The sequence below is a fragment of the Quercus robur genome, chromosome 11, assembly GCF_932294415.1.
Source record: "Quercus robur chromosome 11, dhQueRobu3.1, whole genome shotgun sequence".
Taxonomy (NCBI): domain Eukaryota; kingdom Viridiplantae; phylum Streptophyta; class Magnoliopsida; order Fagales; family Fagaceae; genus Quercus; species Quercus robur.
This window is the reverse complement of record NC_065544.1, coordinates 15,482,255-15,507,208: the sequence shown is the minus strand read 5'-3', so window position 1 is coordinate 15,507,208 and position 24,954 is coordinate 15,482,255. Positions and strand designations below refer to the sequence as shown.

The 24,954-nt window shown below is 35.5% G+C and overlaps 1 protein-coding gene across 7 annotated transcripts in view; it reads right to left on the bottom strand.

The window, feature by feature from the left end:
- The window catches only part of LOC126705794 (ankyrin repeat-containing protein ITN1-like), a 73,633-nt gene extending 52,574 nt beyond the window's left edge, over positions 1-21,059 (bottom strand). The window contains exons 1-3 of one of the 7 annotated variants that reach the window (XM_050405002.1): positions 20,833-21,058; positions 17,299-17,399; positions 8,847-8,898 (exon numbers count right to left, since the gene is read on the bottom strand). The gene's annotated coding sequence lies outside the window, so the exon portion shown is untranslated. Of the gene's footprint in view, positions 1-8,846; positions 8,899-17,298; positions 17,400-20,832 lie in introns of all 7 variants that reach the window. The other 6 variants (XM_050405000.1, XM_050405004.1, XM_050405001.1 and 3 more) reach the window with 6 other exon arrangements.
- Positions 21,060-24,954: the final 3,895 nt, after the last annotated feature.

Here is a 24,954-nt window from a genome sequence, read left to right as displayed (position 1 = left end):
CATACTTGCAAATCAGTTGAACTTCAACCTAAGGCTAAACCTACTGATTGCAAATGGGTATGTAAAAGGAAATTAAAACCAAATGGCACAATAGATAAGTATAAAGCACATTTGGTAACCAAAGGCTTTCAGCAAAAGAATAGTGTTGATTATTTTGATTTTTATTTTCCGATTACTAGAATTGCATCTATTAGAATACCGCTTGCCATTGCATCCATTTACATGGACTTTAAAACGGCTTTTCTAAATTGTGATTTTGAATAAGAAATTTATATGGAGCAATCCTAGGGTTGTGTTGTCTTTTAACCAAAACATAATTTTTTTTTAATTGGTAAAATCTTTATAATTGGATTAAAACAAGTATCTAAACAATTGCATGAAAATTTTGATAATTTAACACTTACTCATAGGGATATGATTAATGGTACAAATAAATGCATATATAGCAAGTATAATAGTAATGAAGTTGTCATTATTTGATTATATGTTGACAACTTGATCTTATTTGGAACTAGCCAATGATATTGTGCATGCTACTAAATATTTTCTTGTCTCTAAATATGATATGAAATATATAAGGGCATCAAGATCATAAGGGATAATGATTTAATTACACTATAACAATCTCATTATGTAAAAAAAGTTCTCAAAAAGTTTGAACACTTTGGTATGTCAACAATGTCTACTATGTATGACTCAACGGTGCACCTGGTTAAAAATTGTGATGATAGTGTTTCACAAGATAAATATGTACAAATTATTGGTACTGTAATGTTTTTGACAAACTATAATTGCTTTGATATTGCATATGTTACTAATAATCCTAACATTGAGCATCGAGATGCAATATTTAGATAGTTAAGATATTTAAAGGGAACTTATGATTTTGGTTTGTCATATTGTGGTTAGCATATTATTTTAGAAGTATATTGTGATGCTAATTAGATCTCTAATTTAGATGAGGTAAAACTCACTAGTACATATGTGTTCAAACTCGTTAGAGAGGATGTTTCCTAAAAGTCATCCAAGCAGGCTTGCATAGCATGATCCACCATGGAAGTAGAGTTAGTGGCCTTAAAGAAGGCTAGGCCCAAAACCTAATAACTTAGGAGTTTATTAATTGACATGCCTCTATATACTAACTTTATTTCCTTTATTTGCATACATTGTGATTGTTAGGCTTTCATAGCACATGTAAACATCAAAATTAATAATGAGAAAAGTCAACATATCTTATTGAGGTACAATATTGTGAGACAACTTACTAATAATGGCATTATGTCATTGGACTTTGTGAAATTAGAAACAAATTTGTTCAATCCCTTGACCAATCCACTAGCAAGAAGTAGATAAGTGAGACATCAAGAGGGATTGAACAGATTCCCAAGTTGGATATTGTGGCTAATGCCCAACCTTTATGATGGATGATTCAATGAATGAGTAAAATGGGTAAAGGTCATTAGTGGTCTATGTTGGCACTATCATTTACTATGTAATATTTTACACTATCTTGCTAAAGAAATTAGTAATGAGTCCATCTCTATAGTGTATGACAGTGCTAAATTGCAAATTGTTAGAGGTTAAGCTTTAGGCTTTCAATGGTTTCATAGTCCTTACATTTTGGGATGGGGTGTCTTGCATGTACTTTTGATTGATGCCACCTATATGTGAGTGGAAGTTGTTCTTCTTCTTATGAGACTTTGGTTAGGCCTCTAAAGCTCTCATGAAATCTAGTGGCGCAAGGCCTGGATGAGGCGCCAAACTACTTATAGAACAACCATGGTAACAAAAGCTATGTGGGTGGTAAGTTGGATAACTTGTAGCTTGGTTAATGGAGTCTAACTTTACTATTGCCTTTTAGTTTCTACTTATTTATACTACGAATGGTTAAAACCTTATGGTACCATAATGATGCATACTTTCTTTAGTTACTTGCCTTTCATATTTCTTGTTTGTGACATATGGGAGATTGTTGGTGTAGGTGTATGTTTTAAACATTTTGTCTATTGTTGTGAATCCCACATTGGTTAAGAGTGAGCTTCCCTTTGTGTTTATAAGTCAGTGATATTTTAAGATAGCGGGTGTAGACATCAAAATTTTAGGACGTATTCACAACCGTCCGATTCCTCATGATCAAATATTTGTAATCAAATTAATTTCCAACTAATGATGTGTCAACAGTGGACAATCAACAAATGAAATCAAGCCACGTATCAAGTCTTTAAATTATCGTGGCTCACATAAAAATGACACATGTCAAAGTTACATAAAGCCATGTAGCAACATAATGAAGAAAACCATGTAGCAACGCTAGAAGAAAAGACTCACATGGAATATTCTTATTAAATGCAAGACCAAAATTAAAGTCAAATTTGAATTTAAATTCAAAATTTGTAATTAATTCTCAATGAATGCTGGGAGAAAAATTCTAAATTAAAAACCATTGAGTAGCCTATAAATAAAGTCTTCTCATATTAGAAAAGGGATAGAAACATAGAGAGAAAAAAACCTACTAAAATTTTGTCAAAGTAGAGAGTCATCTCTAAGACCAAAAGTCCATCCTTGCTCCCTCAAAATCAAGCCTCATTCCTACTTTTTCAAATCAAAGTAGGGATTTTCCTTCAAATTCCTTGGATTCGGTTTGAGATTAAGCCAACGGCCCTCACATCAAATCAAGTACGTTTAACTACTCATCAAACTTAGAGGCATCAAAACACAATTCAAGATCAAGCTTTATAGCCCTTCGAATCATAAAGCGTCGTGGGGATTGAATCAAAGGAGTTCATTGTAAAGAATCATACAGAGGATTGTACTCACACACACACACATATATAAATCAATATAAATTGATCATTTGTTACTCTATTTTGTGACCGTGTGATTTATCATTTACAAAATTTGTGTGTACAACGAACTTATTGTGGAGTTCAGCTTTATCCACATCACATGCACGCATGTCATGTCGGCCCACAGCGTCTCACGCACATGAGGTATAGCTAAGTTTTACCTTGGGCTTTTATTTTTCTCTCTTTTCTAACCTATTGGACATTTAATTTTCCAGTGACCATTTGACTAATTAATTGAGTTTGTCAATGACCTTGGCTTTTACTCATTATTTTATCATTTGTTTGTGGCTTATAAATACTTTTTCCAGACCTCACATTGTTCACTGATTCTTTCTTTGCTTTAGTAGTAGAATAGCTTCTGCTTTCCCCTTGCTTTTTTGCTTTACTCTGCCATGCCTTGCTCCTCTAGCCTGCTCAACTCTTCCTTCGTAGAAGTCCAAGTTCTAGTGTGCTCTTCCTTCGTGGAAGACAAGGCTTTGCTCCGCTATTCCTCTTTTGTTCTGTTTTGCTCTCTCTCCCACATAATTTATTAAGTGTAGACCACACTTAAAATTTTTCCTATAAATAGACGTGTTAAAGGAAAGGAAAATATTAGGGTTGTTCTTGATTCTTTGTCTTTAGGAGTGCGTCCATTATGAAGTTCGATGCTATAATCTAATCCTAGGAGGCTATTCGGCTAAGTGATCCAATCGCACCAAGTTCTACTCTGAGAGGCACGAATCAACCTTTAAGCACAACGTTTTTGCATAATTCTATAGCACTATAAGAGCATCTCCAACAGGGCTGGCCATCTCCAAATTTTGGAGAGAAAAGCCACTGTTCACACAAAAACAGCCATCCAACAGCCTCTCTATCTCCGAAAAAAAATTTTAGATTTGCTACAGTAGCTCTCCAGGCCTGGAGAGTACTGTAGCAATCACTGTAACTTTTGCAAAGATTATTTCTCATTAAACTAATACCGGTTGAATTAAAAAATAATTCTTTCTCTCTCATTCCTTTTCTCTTTCGTTCTTCACTCTCTCGTGCTTCTCTATCTCAACGGTAACATACCACAATCAAAACAAAAACACAAAACCCAATCGAAAGATTTGAAACACAAAAACAATATTTCTCATAAGCCTAATGAAATCTGAGCAATAAAATAAAACTAATCAAACCAAAAAAAATAAAAAAATGTAGAACGCCGATCTGTATAGAACGCCAATCTCCACTTCTCTGCCGGTGATCTATGTGTGTATGAGAGAGAATTTGTTTGAGTGAGATAGAGGGAGAGAAATTTGTGTGTTTGTGTAAGAGAAAGAGAAAGAAAGAAAAAGAAACAGAGAGGGAGAAGTGGAGATATGCTCTTGTTCTGGAGGCTACCACACAAGTGATCCGGAATGATCTAGAAAAAGAAAAAGAAAAAGAAGGGTAGGTGGAGATAGTGGGATATGTGTGTGGTGGAGGAAAAACCAAGAGAAAAAATAAATAAATAAATAAAAGGGAACGTGTGGATGAAAGGAAGGAAAAGAATAAGAAATAACCACTTAGAAATTCTATCGCAATATTTTCACAATAAATTTTAAGTAATTAGTTAATATTGGTGAGTAAAAATATAATTTCAGTGGTGGATTCAAATTAGAACTAGTAACAATTTTTCACATAAGATTTTGATGTGATTCTTGTGAAAGTATTGCGAAAAATGTTGTGACTATAATACTTTTCATTGAAAAATATAATTGTTGGTAATGAATATAGAAAGAATAAATGATGATAAAAAAAATAATAAAGAATGAATGAAAATATAATATTTAAATGAGATAGAGAATGTGATAGAGAGTCTGTTGGAAAGTGTATTTGAAAAAGTGGATAGCTAAAAGTTAAATGTCACTGTTCATTCTCCAAACAGGCAAAAATTAGGCAAAAATTTGGAGAGACTGCTGGAGATACTCTAAGATTTTACCTCTCTTCCTTTTTACTTTCTAATATTGCTAATTATTTGAGATCTTATTTGTAGAAATAAATAAAAAAGTTCATTAAAGTATTTCGAACAGATAACACCCTCTTGAATTCTTTTCTTCAATTATAATTTTATTATATGATATAACATAACTCCATGGAATACTAATTTGTTTTATAGATGAAGAGTAACTAACCACAAAAAAAGTATCACCAATTTTCACCTATATTATAGTTTTTTTTTTTTTTAATTTAATAGTTAAGGTGGAGAATTTAAACCCTAGATATCTTCACCATTTTGAAAGGCACAACATGACTTCACCTATTCCCACGATTTTGTCCCAACTCAATCAAGTAGGTTGGGGTCACCGTCTCTCATAGCATGAGGAGGTTGAATTAATGAAAATAGGAAATTTTGTGGTTAATGGAATCCCCATGAAGCATTGGGATCTAAAGTGTGATTTGTTAAAGAAAGCTAATTGATATTAACTACCAGACCTAGATCAAGGAAAAAAAATTCACAAAATCCTATATTCTATTTATTGGTCAAAATAATGTATTGAACTCATGGTTTTCAGACTCGAACTGTTCAATGAACCGTAAAAAAAATGAAGTTCAAAATTTCTAAGGTTTAACTGAGGTCCGATTGAGGTCTGATCGTGATGACGTGATAACTATTTTATTAATTTATTAATACAAAAATAAATCAATCTTAACCAAAATAATATTTAAAAAAGGATAAAATATAAATGATCTTTTTGTAACTTACTACAAAGATTATAAAATATCAATTAAAAAAACCAAAAGGAAAGGTCAACTAGTCAAGTGATGAGAAAGGTGATAATAAAGAGCCGAAGAAATTGTTGAATGATTATCAAAAAAGAGGGGGAGGCGTGACTTTTTAGGTAAAAAAATTTAAAATGAATCCCTGTTCCCAATATCAAATCCTGGTTCTCCTTTCTCTATGTTACTTTGTTTCCTCCACCGATTCTTTATCAGTTTCCTTCTCTATTTCTCTGTTACTTCATTCTCTCTCTCTCTCTCTCATCTCCATACAAGCAGATCAATCCTTCAAACGGTTAGATGCAGTGATGGTGGAGCTTTTGATGGTGGACAAACGAGATCAACACTAAGATTTTTTAGCAAAATTTTGTGGGAAGGAAACCGGAAACCATGCACGGTTCAACATACCGTACGGTTGGATTGGGATTCAGACGGTTCACTACAAAAGAGAGAATTCCGGTTTTTTATGTTTAAAAAACCATAATGGTGACTGGTTTTTGGTTAATCCAGTCTGACCGTATGGTCCGATCCGGTTTTAACAACCTTGATTGAACTAAAAACATGAGTTTGGAGCTTTGGTTTCGCATAAGGAAGGTGCTAGGAATCTCAAGACGCTCATTTTATGATAATACCTCTTGTCTTTTGGTAATTACCAAATAAAAATTTTAAAAAAAAAAAAAGTCAAAAAATTGACTTCTGGTTTAGAGAGTGGCATTTATTTTATTTAAGCGTTATGACTTTTTTAAAATGTTTTAGGACCCTTTGCATAGGTCCATGGCTTAAGCCAATTCTACAAAGGACACATCATCTTGGAGCCCTAATGTACATAGTCTTTCAAGGTTAATTGTTTACAACATAGTATAATACTAGTCACTAACCTATGCGATGCACAAGATAAGTTAATGATTATTAAATATCTTCAATGCTATAATTAGTTTAAAATGAATGAAAATCAATATTTATAATAAGGTGGGTTCTAGTTAGCGCAACTAATAAAATATGTAATGGTTGAATAAAAGATCTAGAGTTCAATTCCTGCCCTGTCTACACCAAAAATCGATTGGTATCTTAATCTAATGATAAAGAGCAAAATCATCAAAAGCGGATGCCATAGGTTGAAACTCTATTAAAAAATAAATATTTGTCATACGAAACAAAGATATACATATTTTGAAAAAATAACTATATTTTTTATTTTTTATAAGATGAAAGAAAGGTACACTGTTTATGTTTCTTCCATATTTAAACTTTTATGTAACATAGATCAACAAAATACAACAACTTCATGACAAAAGAAAATTTTATAAACTCCAATGAGGCTTTTAGGGTAAAAAAAAGCAAATAGAGCAATACAAAATAACATTTTATAACAAAAAGTATTCATCTAACAAAACTAAGATGTCAAATATTAAAAAAAAAAAAAAAAAAATTCAACATACTTCGGTAGCATCTATTAACCCTAGCTTTCTTTTAGCATTTACTCTATCTATAAAAACTCTAGGATCAAACATGATTTCTAGAATTTTGGTTCTTAATAAAATATTACACAAACACACGAGCAATGGAAAAAAAAAAACAAAAAAAAAAAAAAAACAAAAAAACAAAAAAAAACAAAAAAAAAACAAAAACAAAAACAAAAACAAAAACAAAAAAACAAAAAAAAGATTCATTAATGCAGAATATTAAAGGAAAAAATATGAAAAATGAAAGTAATTAAGTAAGAGAAATTCATGTAAAAGATGCATTGAGGCTTGACGACGAAAGATTTTTTGAAACAAAAGAGCATAAAAAAGGAGAGAGAGGCTAAACCACATAGAGGATTTTGGTGTGATGCTATATGTATATATGGTAGTAGGTTGGTTTGGTTTGGTTTAAAACTCTCCACGTTTCTAAGTTATAATTGGTTTAAACCTCTTCAGTTTGTTGAGTAGTAGTCAGTTAAAAACTTTCATTTTGACATAATAAATAAATTAATTAAAAAAATGATGAGTAAAATTGTGGAACTACCAAAACTTATGTGGTAAAATATTACAAGGTCAACTAATAGTCAAACATTTTTGGTTTGGTTTAAAACTCTCTATGTTGCTGAGTAGTAGTTGGTTTAAAACTCTCCATGTTGCTGAGTAATAGTTAGTTTAAAACTCTTCTGTTTGTCGGTTTAAAACTCTCCTTTTGACATAATAAAAAAATTATTTGTAAAATTGTGGGACTACCAAACTTTATATATGTGGCAAAATATTAGAATTTGCGGGCACAAGTGCCCATGACAAGTGGTTTCCTCATGGGAAGTACACTTCAACCTAGGGTATAAATGGAGTCGTCGCCTAGATTATATCTAGGAACCATATGTATAGCACTCTTGTGAAAGGACTAATCTTTACCAGAGCACATATCTGGAGTTTAGGTTTTGGGATGAGAAAGTGTTAGGCACTTAACCTGTAGGTTAGCCTCCACTTATTGTGTTCCAAATCTAAGTCCCATCAAATGGTCTTCTAATATGTTATTTTAGACTAACACACATTCTAACATACATCTAAAGCAAACAACATGGCATATCGTCCCCTAGCATTCATCTATCATGGCATTTAAAACATATTATCCAAGGGGAGCAAGCAGTACACACAAATAATCATAAGGCAATAGCATCATGTAGGTATTAACATCAAGCACATTCATCATGTTCATCAAATAAACATATCCATCATTCAAACCAAGGAAGCATGTTCAACATCTAAATCAAATGCATGTTCATGTAATCATGCATGACTTACCTCACTGCATCACAGCACCTATACATCAATGCATCTTCATGCTATTTAACAAAGCATAAAACCCTAATCACTCATCTAACAATTAAACAAAGCAAAGCATGTTATCCTACTGACTCTAAGACTAAACATGTGAAACTAAACCAAACTAAAACTAAACATATGAAAGGAAGAAAATAGCCATTTGGTTAGAGTTTTGGAGTATCGTTATTTAAAATGATGTGAAAATTGTGGTTTAAAAAGTATTGTTAAAACACACATTTATAGTATCCATAAAGCAAAAAATGTGTTATGTATCATGTTTCAAACAACATGTTTCATTGTGTGAAAAACCATAGTTGTATGTTTGGTACATGTGTGTTTTATGAGGAGCATGAAACCTAGCAACCTATCATGCTTATAATACAAACACTAAACAACCTAAACTAAAGATGGAGGCAGTGAAGTAATCAAAACACAAAAAACAAACAAATAAAAAACAAAAATGAAGGAGACAAAGTTAGACCTTTACCTTATACACTAGACTCTTTAGAGCTTTAATATAGCCGTTCCCCTTAGTCAATCTAATCAAGAACAAAACCAAGAAGGTTGGTAAACTTTAGAACTTAAAGACCAAGACCAAAATAGTTCTCAACCAAGTAAACTTTAACTTGAGGATGTTTTAGTCTAAAAAAATTTATAATAATAAAAAAAAAAAAAAATTTTAAAAATCCTCTTTGATTCACTATTTTCTAGTGAATTTGGTATCTTTTTTGTCTCATGTAAAAGAGCCTTTGATGGCTTTTTATAGTGATCATAGAGGGGTGCAAGGTGGCTCCTAGACGATGTGGGATTCGCTCTACATGAATTTATGCCCAAAAACTTTCCTTGTAGGTATTTTGGAACCCCAGATGCATGTGCATACTCCCTATATGTGTATGCATGCTTAGGGTTTCCTTGTACATTTTCTTTTCCAAAAATATCTCTTAAGTCAAAGTTTACAAGTTTGGGCCCTAAATCAACCTTGGGCCTCTGAGTGATGTTGTCACTGGGGAATGAGGGCTCGGGTCGCAATGGCTACAAAATGAGGTGTCTACAAAGGTCAATAAATGGTCAAACGCTTCAATTTTATATTTTGTATAGATTTATCATTTTATTTTAGGAAAATAATAAAATCACTATAAGAAATAGGGAAAATGCATAAGGCACCTAAATTTAGCATAATAACAAACCTTAAGTGTGGTGCTCATGGGCACTTTGGTCATTTTATTGTTCCTAAGGACATTTAGGTGATTTTGGGGAAATTCAGGATCGGTTCGGTCTTTTGGGTGAGGTTAAGGGTTTGTAATGTGTTTTTGGTGATCCCAGGGGTATTTCAGTCATTTCTATGAAGTTTAGGGTTCACCAAGTTTCTTTTGGTGGTCTTAGGGGCATTATATTAATTTTAGTCTAATCTTGGATCAATCAGATAATTTCATATATTTAGAGGGTATTTTTGTTGCTTTTGGAATGTTTAGGGTTAATCTGGTATATTTGGGGTTTTGTGATTATTCTGGTAATCTCTTGGCATTTCAGGTGTTTTCATAATTTTTCTAAGGTCTTGGGGTTATCATAATTTTCCTAGGGATTAAAGGTAAAATTGTAATTTTAGTGAAGTATGTGGGACTTTCTATGATTTTGATAAAGCTTGATTATGATTAAGTTAGAGTATGGGGTAAAGTTGCAAAAACAGTGTGGTCTTGGTATATTTATGTGAAGAGTGGTGGTCTAGTGTAGTTTTAGAAAATTATGTGGGTACAAATCTAATTTTATAAAATGTAGGCTGTTTGTGTAATTCGGTAAAGCTTAGGGGTTGTTGGGTCATGGATTAGGTTGGCTTGGTTTATTTATTAGGCCATTGGGTCAAAAATCAATCTGATATGGATCGGGATAATTGGTTTTTAGCCATAATGGTTTAGGGGCTTTAAATTTCGAGCTAGGCTATGGTCATTGGATTGGACATTTTTGGGGTTGATCTATGTGGTTTTGACGGATGGATTTTAAGCATAGTTATTATACTTGGATTGGAACTTGACTTGGTTTAGTGCGCTGGATGGATTTTAAGCATAGTTCTTATACTTGGATTGGAACTTGACTTGGTTTAGAGCGTAGGTCAGTGGGTCATTGGGTGCTAATAACTTTATATAAAATAGCATATACAATTTTGAAATAAGGGTTTGTTTGGGATTTGATTATTTTGTTGAAACTAAAATTTTTTTGCTGAAAGTAATGTAGATAAAGGTAAAAATTAGCTAAAATAGTATAGTGTGATCCATGAATAGTACTAAAAAGTATAGTAAGACTCATGAATAGTAGCAAAAATAAGCTAAATAGTAAAATAAGCTAGCATTTTAATTTGGAGCCAAACGCACACTAAAAATTAATAAATTGTGAATGACATTGTATTTGTTGATTTCTTTCCTTCATAAAACATTTTTATTCTTCTTCTTTTTTTTCTTTTTTTTTTTCCTTCTTGAATGACCAAATCTCAAACTATTTATGAAATTAATTTTTAAAATTGGATAAATAACTTATTTGAAATAATATAAGCAGATGTTTTTAAGAACCGTCCCATTTGACCAAGTAACTATTCATTCAATCTCCAGTTGATCCTATACGAATTTGGAAACCTAATCATATTATTTCATATAAACTACATTACTATTTTCAGCTAAAATCCAACTCAAACACATGCCTAAATCTAATTGGCTATCTTTAATCTTCAAATATAAAATATTCATAATATCTTTTGTGAGGCCAAAGAATTTGTGACCCCGGCCCACTTTACATTAGGGCCCAAGGTCCGAGCCGAGGAGAGATATTGCCGAGGATATACAACGAAAGTCCACATGGCCTAGAGATATAGCTGAGGACGATTCTATCCTTGGCACCCCAAAGCGCTCCTAGAAGAAAGGGTGAGTACGGTATAGGAGCGATTCATGAAAAAACTAAACATCTCCGCATTGATGGGGAAAGGACCCCTGAACAGTGTGGCGACAAAAGATAAGGGAAAGGCTACTATTACTGCAATTAAATACTCTGCACCAGACAGAGCAATACTTTTCAGCTTTTACAATCACTCCTAACCACTTTGGGTATGGGCTGATAGGACAAGTATCAGCCCTAGAAAGCTGAACCTACACGTGGACGCTGGAGGGAGGGTAAAGGCTAGTATAAAAGGAGAAGGAAGCAATCCATAGAGTGGGGGGGGGGGGGGGGACGATGGTCAAGAACCAGAGCTACCCAGGTCGTGCCGAGGAGAAAATCTTCTTGGGCAAGCACAACTCATCTCTGTGCGATCACCATGAACACCATGACTAACCACTATCCGGTGACTAAGGCTTAGCCTTTCAGCCCACTCTCTACAAATTTATTGTTTGAGCCTTTAACGTACGAACTCAATACCAGTTTGGGATCGGTACAAATCGAGTCCTTACAATTGGCGCCGTCTGTGGGAAAGGCTTGTGCGTTGGCACAGGCGGTGGTAGGATTAAGCTCCTGTCAAACAAGGGTCTACGAAAACCCCTCTATTATGTCTAGCAGCGCGCGGTGGTTGCCTTAGCGCAGCTCCCACTAGGGGCTACACTACGAAGTGCCAGTGGCTCAGGCAGTTCTAGGGGCTTCCAACATCAAGTCAACGCCCCACACCTTGGTCGAGGGGGTAATCCTCGAAACTTAAAGAAAATCTGAGTTTTGGATAGAACCAAGATATTGCATGATCCTCGGACTCAAACCTATGGGAAAACCAACTACTTAAAAAAAAAATCTGAGTTTTGGACAGAACCAAGGTATTGTATGGTCCTCGGACTCAAACCTGTGAGGAAACCAACTACTTAAAGAAAATCTAAGTTTTTGACAGAACCAAGGTATTGCATGGTCCTCGGACTCAAACCTATGGGGAAACCAAATACTTAAAGAAAATCTGAGTTTTGGACAAAACCAAGGTATTGCATGGTCCTCGGACTCAAACCTATGGGGAAACCAAATACTTAAAGAAAATCTGAGTTTTGGACAAAACCAAGGTATTGCATGGTCCTCGGACTCAAACCTATGGAGAAAACAACTACTTAAAAAAAATCTGAGTTTTGGACAGAATTAAGGTATTGCATGGTCCTCAGACTCAAACCTATGAGGAAACCAACTACTTAAAGAAAATCTAAGTTTTGGACAGAACCAAGGTATTACATGGTCTTCAGATTCAAAACTATAGGGAAACCAACTACTTAAAGAAAATCTAAGTTCTGGACAGAACCAAGGTATTACATGGTCCTCGAACTCAAACCTATAGGGAAACCAACTACTTAAAAAAAATCTAAGTTTTGGACAGAATCAAGGTATTGCATGGTCTTCGGACTCAAACCTAAGGGAAAACCAACTACTTAAAGAAAATATGAGTTTTGGACAGAACCAAGGCCTTGCATGGTCCTCGGACTTAAACCTATGGGAAAACCAACTACTTAAAGAAAATCTGAGTTTTGGACAGAAACAAGGTATTACATAGTCTTCGGACTCAAACTTATAGGGAAACCAATTACTTTAATCAAAAACTATAAGTTTTGGACAGAACCAAGGTATTGCATGGTCCTCGGACTCAAACCTATGGGAAAACCAACTACTTTAAGCAAAAACTATAAGTTTTAGACAGAACCAAGGTATTGCATGGTCCTCGGACTCAAACCTATGGGGAAACCAACTACTTTAAGCAAAAACTATAAGTTTTAGACAGAACCAAGGTATTGCATGGTCCTCCAACTCAAACCTATAGGGGCTATGAATATTGTCAGGAACGTGACAAAGCCTCCTAGTGCTTGGTGACCCTCTTGGATGGTTCATTTTAGGTTACCCATTCTCGGGTGATCACCCCATATGCAATACAGAGCATTCAGCAGTTATTTCGGTCAGTCTCATATGGCTAACCTACTTCAAGTCTACATTATTGTGCCTGTCAGTTTTAATAAGTTCAAAGTGATAGCCATTTGTTAATAAGGGTTTCGGCCCTAAGTATTGTTCGAAAGAAAAGGATACCAACACATCCATTCACAAAATAATTATGGAAGAAATGAAAGAACACGCAAAATGAGATAAAGTCATCTTTTATTAGACAAAGAAGTAGTACAGCGTACAATAAGGGGCTTAAACAAGCCTACAACAGAAGCTAAATACAGAAGCAAAAAGAAAAGAAAAAAGAAAAAGAATACAGGGAAACGATAAATCCTTCAAAATTTTGCCCTAGCAGCAACTAAGCACGTCAGGACGGCACCAGTGATGGAAGAGAAGAAGAAGCGGAGGCACATAAGTGGCCCCAGTGATGGAAAAGAGGAAGAAGCAGTTGAGCCTAACCCCCGTACCAGCTCTGACTGCAATCAAGCAGGTATCATATTAGCAGTGCTCAAGAGAGAGCAGATGGTACCGACGATGAGAAACCTCAGTGCTGTCACACCAAAAATCTGATGCGACCTCCACCTGCTTCAGATTTTGGCTGAAGGAAGAAGAGGCTCCTTTCTTGCCTTGTCAAGAGGAAGAAGTGTCTTGAGTCTTAGTCTCCCTTGCCCTGACTAGACCATCTGGAATCTCGGGGAAACCCAATACTTATGGAGAAGGTGTGGTCCCTTTGCCCTCATCCCAGACTTGACCATATCACTCCCTAGGGCTCAGTCACACTAGTAACAGGGGCTATGGGCACAACTGGAAAGTTAGGGATTTGGAAGGCTTAAAGGGTCTATGAATAAAGAAAATGACTTCCCACCGCACTTCTTATATGGGGGGCAAGCCTGGTGGCATTTACTCTATACAAATCTCTAAGAAAAGTTACAAACGAGATAAGTCCCACCCAACTCCCAACGCCGTCTTCAACCATTGGATTTGCATTGCCTCGTAAAGGGAACTTATTAAAGATGCACCTCATGCACCGAAACGGCAAGAATGCGGCATGAGTAAAGCTAAGGGAATGTCTCATAACCAGGAGCATGTCCCAAGCAAATGAAAAGGCACCGGCATTGATGAAGGATGAGGCTTGGCAAGCCGTGACATAGGCCCGACGTCACCAAAACCCTCATCTCCGTCCGAGGGGCCGGACAGCAAGATTTTGAGGGGCTATTGTGGGGCCAGAGAATTTGTGACCCCGGCCCACCATACAACGAAAGTCCACATGGCCTAGAGATATAACTGAGGACGATTCTGTCTTCGGCACCCCAAAGCGCTCCTAGAAGAAAGGGCGAGTACGGTATAGGTGCGATTCATGAAAAAATTAAACACCTCCGCATTGATGGGAAAAGGACCCTTGAACAGTGTGGTGACAAAAGATAAGGGAAAAGCTGTCATTACTGCAATTAAATACTCTACGCCAGACAAAGCAATGTTTTTCAGCTTTTACAACCACTCCCAACCACTTTGGATATGGGCTGATAGGACAAGTATCAGCCCCAGAAAGCTAAACCTACACGTGGACGCTGGAGGGAAGGTAAAGGCTAGTATAAAAGGAGAAGGAAGCAATCCATAGAGTAGGGGGGGACGATGGTCAAGAACCAGAGCCACCCAGGTCATGCCGAGGAGAAAATCTTCTTGGACAAGCACAGCTCATCTCTGTGCGATCACCATGAACACCATGACTAACCACTATCCAGTGATCAAGGCCTAGCCTTTCAGCCCACTCTCTACAAATTTATTGTTTAGGCCTTTAACGTACGAACCCAATACCAGTTTGGGATCGTTACAAATTGAGTCCTTACATCTTTAATATCCAGCTTCCATCTACCATAATCTCAAACTTGATCCAACATTATATGCAAGATCAACCCAAATATTCTCCCTCTAGATGCCTGAGCGGAGCATTAAATACTCTTCTTGCTCACCAAGATTAAGTCACAGCATAATGAGACCTTGAATAGATCTCTGAATCTTCAGTTACTATCAATTAATCATCTTATTACTTACTAAAAATGTATTGTAATAGAATCATGGACCAAAAATATAAATACCCAGAAAAGGAAACATTTCCAACAGATCACTAGCAGTGTGTTCAACACTTGACACCTAGCTGAAAATGACATCCTCAGCCGTTTAATGCTCAATCCCAGCAGCTAGCTGCTATACCCAAAACAACAAGATATCCTTAAAAGAGATTTTACCATTTTTAGCTAAATTCATGAAATAAATTATAAATATTCTTTCCAACAGCCTGACATCATTCAGCTGGCCTCATCTACTTTAGCTCCAAGCAACAGCAATCTTATGAAAACTTTTTCAGACAGCTGTGACAGCTATTTTAGAGCAGAAGTGACAACTAGTCCAACAACCTTGACATTATAGAGTTTTCTTATTTGGCTAAAAATCAAAACCAACTAAAGAAACTATCTTTTTCTTGCTAAAATCGTTCCTTTTTTGTTAGTCTTTCCTCTAGCTGAGCTGATTTAGTTTCAAACTTGGCTCTATATAAAGAGAATCAAGCTAAAGCCTTAAACACACAATTTCATACATTATTACACCACAACTCTTCAAAACTCCACTCTCATACTCTCTCATTCTGAAATTCATTCATTTTACTACCCATAAACACATCTCCTTCTCCATTTCTCTTACAAAATCTTTCCTCTTGGAAAGCAACACAAGTACTACATCCCACAACACATCTATATCTTTTACCATCTTCATACTTCTCAAGAAATATCAAACATTCATACTAAAAGCCCTTCTCAAGGAAGGCATAAACTTCTAATAGTGAAGCTCTTCTCCTAGAAAGCACCTAGACCTCATATTAAAGCCCTTCTCATAGAAGGCAATAGTATTCATAACTTCACTAATAACTAAAAGAGCATTATTAAAGGGAAATTCATTTAAGTGCATGATAAAGGGGACAAAATTATCCAGTCTCTACATATTATCTCTCCCTTCAATTGCAACTATTTCCCCCCCTTTTTTTTTAATAATCAAAGGGGAGGGGGGGGGGGGGGGCAAGGGCGACCATATATGGCTTACCCCCAGGGCATGACCCAATAGGGACATCCCCTCACTAAGAAATGTTGAATTGAGTCATAGCTATTGTGACCGGAGTGCCATATACCTCACCCTAGCACCCTAAGAGAGCCAGTAGAGGAGGCACAATGCATGCTAGGAACCCACCCCCCACATGGTACCCGCCACGACTCGAACGAGGGACCTCATGCATGCACGTGGGATCTCACACCACTGGGCCACCCTTCCTAGAGCAATTTTTTTCGCCTTCAATCTTGAAGTTATCATGGCATACTGTCTCTCCACTGTTGGAGTCATGCTACTAGAATATTATCAATTCACTGATGCTATATAACTGGAGCTACAAACCATACAAAAATAAGTGACTATGTTTCCATATCTCTAAATTTACATTATTAAGTACACGATTACTTCACCTTTAAATAAAAATTACTTTAATATTACATTACTATTTAATAAACACGATCTCACTAGTGTTTCAATAATAAAAACATATACTAATAAATTAATCTTTCACTGTTGGACATATATTATTTGAATATAAACCTCTGCTTGACAAACATTATTTGAACATAGACCACAGCTAGACATAAACTATTTGACATATATTATTTGAACATAAACCTCAGCTAGATATACATTATTTGAACATAAACCCTTGTTGGACATATCTTATTATGTTAAACATGAATTATACCACAGCCGGACATGAAATATTTTGGACCCATCCCATTGTTGGACATATGACAATTGATTATTCTCTAATATTGAACATCACTTAATATACATTATTAAGAACTTTAACTCATAACTAAAACAATGCTATTACGCTAAATACATATTACTTTATCTCAATTATTATTACAATTATTAATCAAAACTATTATATCAAACACATATTTTTAATTTATTTCAACCATTATCATGATTCTTAGACTTTGGTCTTTACTCATTTTGTAGGCCTAAAAACTCACCAAAATCCATTGGCCTATGCGGATCAATGTCAAGTTCCGAAATCAACTCCCAGACAAATTCAGGTCTAACAAGGTCACCCTTCCAATAGGACAACACGTGGCTATGCACAAAAAATAAACCTCAACAACAAGTTACAAAGAATCCACCAAGTATGGATGGCTCAATCAAATCATATGCTTAAATGGTCTAATTAAAGAATCGCATTCATCAAAGTATTGGTTCAACGAATTATCAGTCCACGTTAAATAAGTATTGTTTTAAGGTGATCTAGGTTTTAAATTCACATCCAAGTTCCTAAAAATTTTAGGGTTTTGCAATCCAAAAAATTCACTTTATATATTTTAACGTACTATTTCAGAATTCACCCTATATCTCATTACTTATATTTTTCATCCAACCCATTAAAATTATATAAACAACTCCCCATAGCCATCATCAGCCATAACAATTAACAAGAAATTTGTGGTGTGTTTAATTTGGTTTTAATTTTTGGTTGCAATGGCTATGGGTTTATGTTCAAAATTTATGGGTTTAATTTTTGGTTTATGTTCAAGATTTCTGGGTTTAGTTTTTGGTTTGGGTTTATGTTCAAAAATTCTGGGTTTTTAGTTTTGGTTGATTTTGTGGGTTTAGCTTTTCGTTTTTAAATTCTGGGTTGATTTTAGTTTAGTTGATTTTTTGGGTTGCATACAAAATGTTCACAAAATGAATATTTGGTTGAAGATCTCCCTACGCACGTTCTATGCACTAAGGTTCTCCATTGCTAATCTCACTTCTTGGCTCACTCACTACCAAAAGAATTGAAGGGCAACCTGATCATATTCTTGGCCCACACACTACCAAATCAAACATACAACAAATTTCATTAGAGGAAGAATGTTCTTAAGTCAAAACTTCATTATTTTAAGAAATATGCTTTTAGATCCTGATTTTTATGTTTTGTGTTTTTAAACGTGAAAGTATAGAGATAGGTTTAGGATGTGGGCAAAATACCAACTTTTAAAGTATAAGTAGGCAATTTAAATTTCGACCAAATCACAAATGGGTAAATTGTAATTTACCCAATAGATAATCTGATGTGGATTACGGATGCCTAATAAATTGAACCTCGAGGGGGCAACTTTTAAATTATAAATAAACAACTTAAATTTTGGTCAAATCATAGATGGATAAGTTGTAATTTGTCCAATAAATAATCTGAAATGAGTTGTTTTGAAAAATTAGCAAGTAAAATAAATAAATAAATAAATAAAATAATAAAAAAAATAAAAAACTCTGGTACCAAAATAAAACCGTATGGACGTCGTTACTGTAGTTTTTTATTTGATTTTTAAAATAATTTTTTTTTCTCTCCTCCCTCACCCTCTTCCTCTCTCTTCCCCTGACTCTCTCTCTCTCTCTCTTTCTCTAACTCTCACCCAAAAAAAAAAAAAAAAACCAGAGAAGAGAGAGAGGAAGAAGAAGAAGAAGAAATCAACTCAAACAAATCGAAAACTCAAGCTAAAGCCTCCTGGAGCAGTTCCACCCAACGAAGTTTTGGAGTGACACTTAAGCGCCGACGAGCGCTTGTGCTTATGCCAAAATAGCGTCGTTGAGGCGAATCGAGAGATGGATTTGTAATAGTGTAATGGAACGTCATGGCGGTCTATAATGGCAGAGATTTGATTGGACAGTTAGTCTTGTGAGAGTGAGTCGGACTCGCTATGGATCTGAGTTGGATCGGTGAGTTTGAGTTATGGCTGTGGCGCACGATTTGGGTTGATTTGGTGGATGTGGCATGCAATTTGAGTTGATTTGTTGGTTATAGTCGTGGTGGTTGGGTTGATTTGGAGTGTGGTTACGTTGGCCGGTGGTGGCTAGGTTGATTTGATGAAAACTCAGAATCACAGACTGTGTTAATAGTGAATACAAATCACAAACACAGCTAAAACACAGAATAGAAAATATCTGAGAAACTGGAGAAAGTGTGAGAAAGGGAGAGAAAGTCAGAGAGAGAAGATGAATCTAGAAACTTGTATTGATAACACTGAATTACATGAAGAATAATTATACACCCAGAGTAGTTTATATACACCTAAACACTTAGATTAACCGCCCACATTATGCGGATTACAGTTCTGGAAAGATTGGGGAAAGTTTGTTAGAGCTGGTTAAACTAATCACCAACTAATTCTCGCGCCTAACTAACAGCTCTTAAATCAGACCAAACGCACCGTTTCACTTAACAACAGAACAATCTTCATTAAGCAAAACGTTGAGTTTAGGTGCCACCTGGATTGATTGAAACCTTACGTTTTACTTAGCTTTCTTCTTCGTATATATGCTTCTTCGTGAGCTTCCTCTTCACAGACACAGAACTTTGTTCAACAGATTTTGGGTGGCGGGTTTTGTGAGGGTGGTGGTTGTTAATGTGAGAGAGGCAAAGAGACGAGAGATGAAGAGAGTGACAGCAGAGAGGTAGAGAGTGAGAGAGGTAGGGAGATGAAATGATGATAGATGAAGAGAGAAAAGAATAGCACACAGCCATTGGTGGACTATTTTAACCGACTTGATCTTATCTTTTTCACCCCGTTTGGATATGGTAGAATCGGAGAGAAAAGAACAGAAAGCCAATCTTTTTTTGTTGCTTGGAGGACAAAAGAGAAGTGGTACGTATAAGACAGTATCCTTACCTATGATGGTTCTTTGGTGATAACAATAGGGAAAATAAAGATAAGAATTGGATTTAACAGAGGAAACCCTGAACTCTTGAGGCTTAGCTCGAAATTAATTCTCTGATGATTTATTTATTATTGTCTTACTGCTTAAATACAGCAATTGATAACAACAAAAACGAAAAACAAGGACTTCTTCCTAATATGAAGGGATACTGTGGCACAACAACCCAATGTGCTAGGGACTCACAATTGAAAAACAATCCAAACTAACCAACAATCCTAACGTTACAATAGAGATCTTCCCAAACACCTAAAACAGAGGACACTAATAATAATCACCTAAAACAGAGGATTCCAAACCACATCCAAGTACATACACGTATCAAGAAGAGAAAAGACTCAAAAGAGGGTTAAAAGGGAAGGAAAAGAAATCCATCCGAGCCCACTTTTTGTTTGCACCCAATTTAGGCGAAAATGAAGAGAAATCACCCCTAAAAATAAGTTGAAATCCATCCGAGCCCACTTTTTGTTTGCACCCAATTTAGGCGAAAATGAAGAGAAATCACCCTTAAAAATAAGTTAAGTCACATCAACACTTTTCTTGTGCTTCAAAATTGGGTAGTGATTGAGACACCGTGTATGGTGGTATACTGCGGTGATTACTGATTATGGTCCGTGTCTTGGGGTTTGTGGCACGTGGTCGTAAGTGTTGATGTGTGTGTGTGTAATTGTGTAAATGTGCAAGTGATGAAAGAAATAGAAACAGAAGGTGCTCATTTGATGCTAGACATTCACCACGAGGGTCTTATGGAACACCCTATCAACAAACAGATTATAATAATAATAATACAGAAGGTGGAAGGATTTTGGAGATACCTGGCTGTGCTGCTGTTGATGTAGTGATTGCTATTGTGTTGTTGTTGGAGTACGTGTGAGTTTGAGTGGCTTACTGAGCTAAGACAACAAGACTATTCCGATTTCCGATAAAACATGAACTCTATAGTCTATCCTAAATTCCTAAGAGACACTCACAACCCGTGATGTGCCTGTCATGGGTTGATGGGACCCAAATGAGAGTGGAAAACAGGCTGGGATAGTTTTGTTTTAGGTCTACGGTCTGGCTGGGATAGTTTTGTTTTAGGTTTACTGTCTGTCTGAATTAAGAGAAAGAGAAAGAAATAGAGTAGAGTATAATAAATTTGGTTTAAAATTAGTCTATTTTTAACAAACTTTACTCTATTCCCTTTCCTCCTCTCTTTAATTCAAATGGACCTTAAGTTTATTTTCAACCACCCAAAAGAATGTTTATTAAAAAAATGTATTCCCTATCTACTAATACAACTAGGAAGTTGCCTATGCGATGCACAAAGAATTATATGATATTTTATGTAAAATGGTTTTGAAGAATGTTGTACATATATTATAAAGAAAAAAGTAAAATAAATTAGAGTAAAGAAACATATACATTTTGGGATATTAAAAATTAGTTTAGTAACTTCACTGCACATTTGTAGCATTCTAAAGATAAGATTTTTTTTTTTTTTTAAATCATGAAACCAAAAATAAATGCAAAAGAGTAACAGGTCTATGAAAATCAACTAATTTGTGATGTGTTCACAAATTGCATACCATGAAATGAAAGTATACCTCAAGAATTCTCTGCTCTTATTACTCTTCAGCAAAATGGTATTGTAGAAAGAAAAAACAGAGTCATTCAGGAGATAGCTAGAGCAATGTTACACAATAAAGATGTGGCTAGAAATTTATGGAAAGAAGCAGTGAACACTACATGTCATACAATTAACAGGATATATTTCAGACCCGGTACAAAGAAGACTCCCTATGAATTGTGGAAGGGAAAAAAGTCGAATGTAAAGTATTTTAGAATCTTTAGAAGTATTTATTTCATCCTTAAGGATAGAGAAATGTGGGAAAGTTTGACTCCCAAAGTGATGAAAGAATATTTCTAGGATACTTCTCCACAAGTAAAGCTTATCAGGTGTACAACAAAAGAACCGAGAAGGTAATGGAAACTGTCAATATTGTTATTGATGAAGTTTTAGATTCTGGTTCTAAGAAAAGTGGTGAGGAAATACCTAAGGCAATTCTTCCTTCAGAGCCTAAGGTTGTTCAAGAAGAAGTTGATCAAGAGCCCATTTCTCCAAGTACCCCAAGTACTCCAAGCACTCCAAGTGCTGTAGAAGTCTTAGCAGATATTCCTACATCACTTGAGTCTGAATCTCATGAAGAGAAAAGACCTTCCTCAAGGATCAAGCTAAATCACCCTCCTGAAGTTATTATGGGAAATATGAACGAACTTACACTAAGAAAGCGTACAGCTGATAAATGTGTTACTAACTTTGTGTCTTATTCTTGCTATTTGTCGTAGGTTAAACCCACCAAGGTTGAGGATGCCCTCTAAGATGAAAGCTAGATTGAGGCCATGCATGATGAACTGCTCCCGTTTCAAAAGAATGATGTCTGGACCCTGATACCTAAACCGAAAAGAGAGCACATCATTGGTACAAAATAGATATTCCGCAATAAAACTAATGAGGAGAGAAACGTGATTCACAACAAGGCTCCTCTAATGGCCTAAGGATACTCTCAAGTGGAAGGAGTGGATTTTGATGAATCATTTGCTCATGTAGCTCGCATGGAATCCATTAGGGTTCTCCTAACCTTAGCTTGTCACCTGAAGTTCAAGCTTTAACAAATGGATGTGAAGACTGCATTCTTGAACGGGTTTCTTAAAGAAGATGTCTATGTTGCTCAGCCTAAAGGATTCATTGATCCACACTTTTCGGATCATGTGTTGTACCTCTATATGGACTAAAGCAAGCACCTAGAGTTTGGTATGACCGGCTTACAGAATACCTGGTCTCACTAGAGGACAAGCTGATCAAACTCAAGATGATCAAAAGGAGAATGGCGAATTGATAGTAGCTCAAGTCTATGTTGATGATATCATCTTCGAGTCTACAAAGGATGAACTTGCTCATAACTTCTGGAAGCTTATGCAGGCTGAGTTCGAGATGAGCATGATTGGAGAGTTGAATCAATTCCTTGGCTTGCAGATTCGTCAACAAGACTTAGGTATATTCATATCTCAATCTAAATATACTAAAAATCTTGTGAAAAAGTTTGGTTTGCAAATCGCTAGTCCTGTTAGAACCCCCATGAGCCCTAATGTTAAACTCATTGTTGACTTGTTAGGCAAAAGTGTTGATTCTTCCTTATGTAGATGCATGATAGGTAGTCTCATTTACCTTACTGCTAGTAACCTAACATTAGTTACAGTGTAGGAGTGTGTGCTAGATACCAAGCAAACCCTAAAGAGTCTCATATGATTGCTTTAAAAAGAATCATAAAATATGTCAAAGTCATTGCTGATTTCAAAGTGTGGTATAGCAAGGATACAAATGATGTCTTAGCTGGGTATTCTGATGCGGACTAGGTTGGGAATGCTGATGATTGATAAAGTACATCGGGGGTTGCTTTTATGTGGGTAATAATATTGTCTTCTGGATGAATAAGAAGTAGAATTCCATCTCCTTATCCACTGCTGAGGTTGAATACATCGTTGCCGGTAACTATTGCACCCAACTTCTGTGGATGCAAAAACTCCTCCTTGATTATGGTATTCATCAAGAATATCTTACCATTTATTGTGACAATACCAATGCCATTAACATCTCTAAAAATCTTGTTCAATATTCTCGAACAAAACATATAGAGATATGACACCACTTCATTTAGGAACCTATTAAAGATGGCACACTCACTCTTGAGTTCATCCACACTGATGATCAGAAGGCCGACTTGTTCACTAAGCTTTTTGATTGCAAACGTTTTGACCCAACCCTACAACAAAATTTCACATATGTAATAAGACATGCAGAACATGCAATCCAGTGGTAAAGTTTTTGATTAAAAATTATTAAGTAATATAATATTAGTAAACTTCAACCTAATCATTTTGGTAATTGCATGTGATATGTTGCCAACTAATAAGCCAGTAGGTGTGAACCAAGTACATTAATGGAGGCCACCCAAGGAAAATAATTAGCCATGAATAAATGATGGTAGCCGGAGAACCTTTATTGATCAATTCAAGCTTGACTAGGCATTTGTATTTTTTTTTTTTTTTTGGGATGTTAATATTGTGTTGAAGTGAAATTCGTGTCAATACTGTATTTTGTTCGGCCCTGATTCACACTTCAAAACAAATGCCAAAAATCCAAGAATTGAGAGAGTGCAAATTTCAAGTCTTAAATCCAAAAGGGTGCAAAATAAGTACAACATGATCAGATAGTGGAGCAAAGGGTCACAAAGTACAACATCGTAAAAAAGTTGACTTTTTTATCTAACCATCCGATCGAGTAGAATTTTGGATCATCTTGTATGGCCTATTTTTCCCTTTGAAACGATAGTTGACGGACCAAAATTGAAGTTAAAACAGATGAGATATCAAGAAAATACCAAAAACCATAATAAATACTTCACTTTTTTTTTTCCCAGGAAAAACAGGTAGTTTTTGGGGTCTACTTCATGCATTAAACTGTACCGATTAGGTAAGAACTAGAGTGTTTTGGCTGAACCATTTTGAAGAACAAGGCCTTGACTACCTCTCATAAGAGGACTTGATGATATCTACCACGATTTGGAAGATACAAAATTTTTAAGGAAAAGATTTCACATAATTTTCAGCATCGCGTCACCTTCCTTTCGAACGGGATATCTTGATGACCATAACTCCAAATCTTGCAAGGTTAGGACCATTGGAAACAAAAAATCTAGATCTTTCTAGGCATATAAAGTTTGAAGAAAATAGAGATAGGAAAGGCCTCCAAATACCTACATGAAGATTGGACTAGAAACTAGGAAAAAGACAAAATAGCTTGATGAGATGGCAAAAATGGGGTCTTGGTATAGTGTATCAGGGTACACTACACATAACACCTTCCCCACATGTAACCAAACTTCCGAATCTAAAAT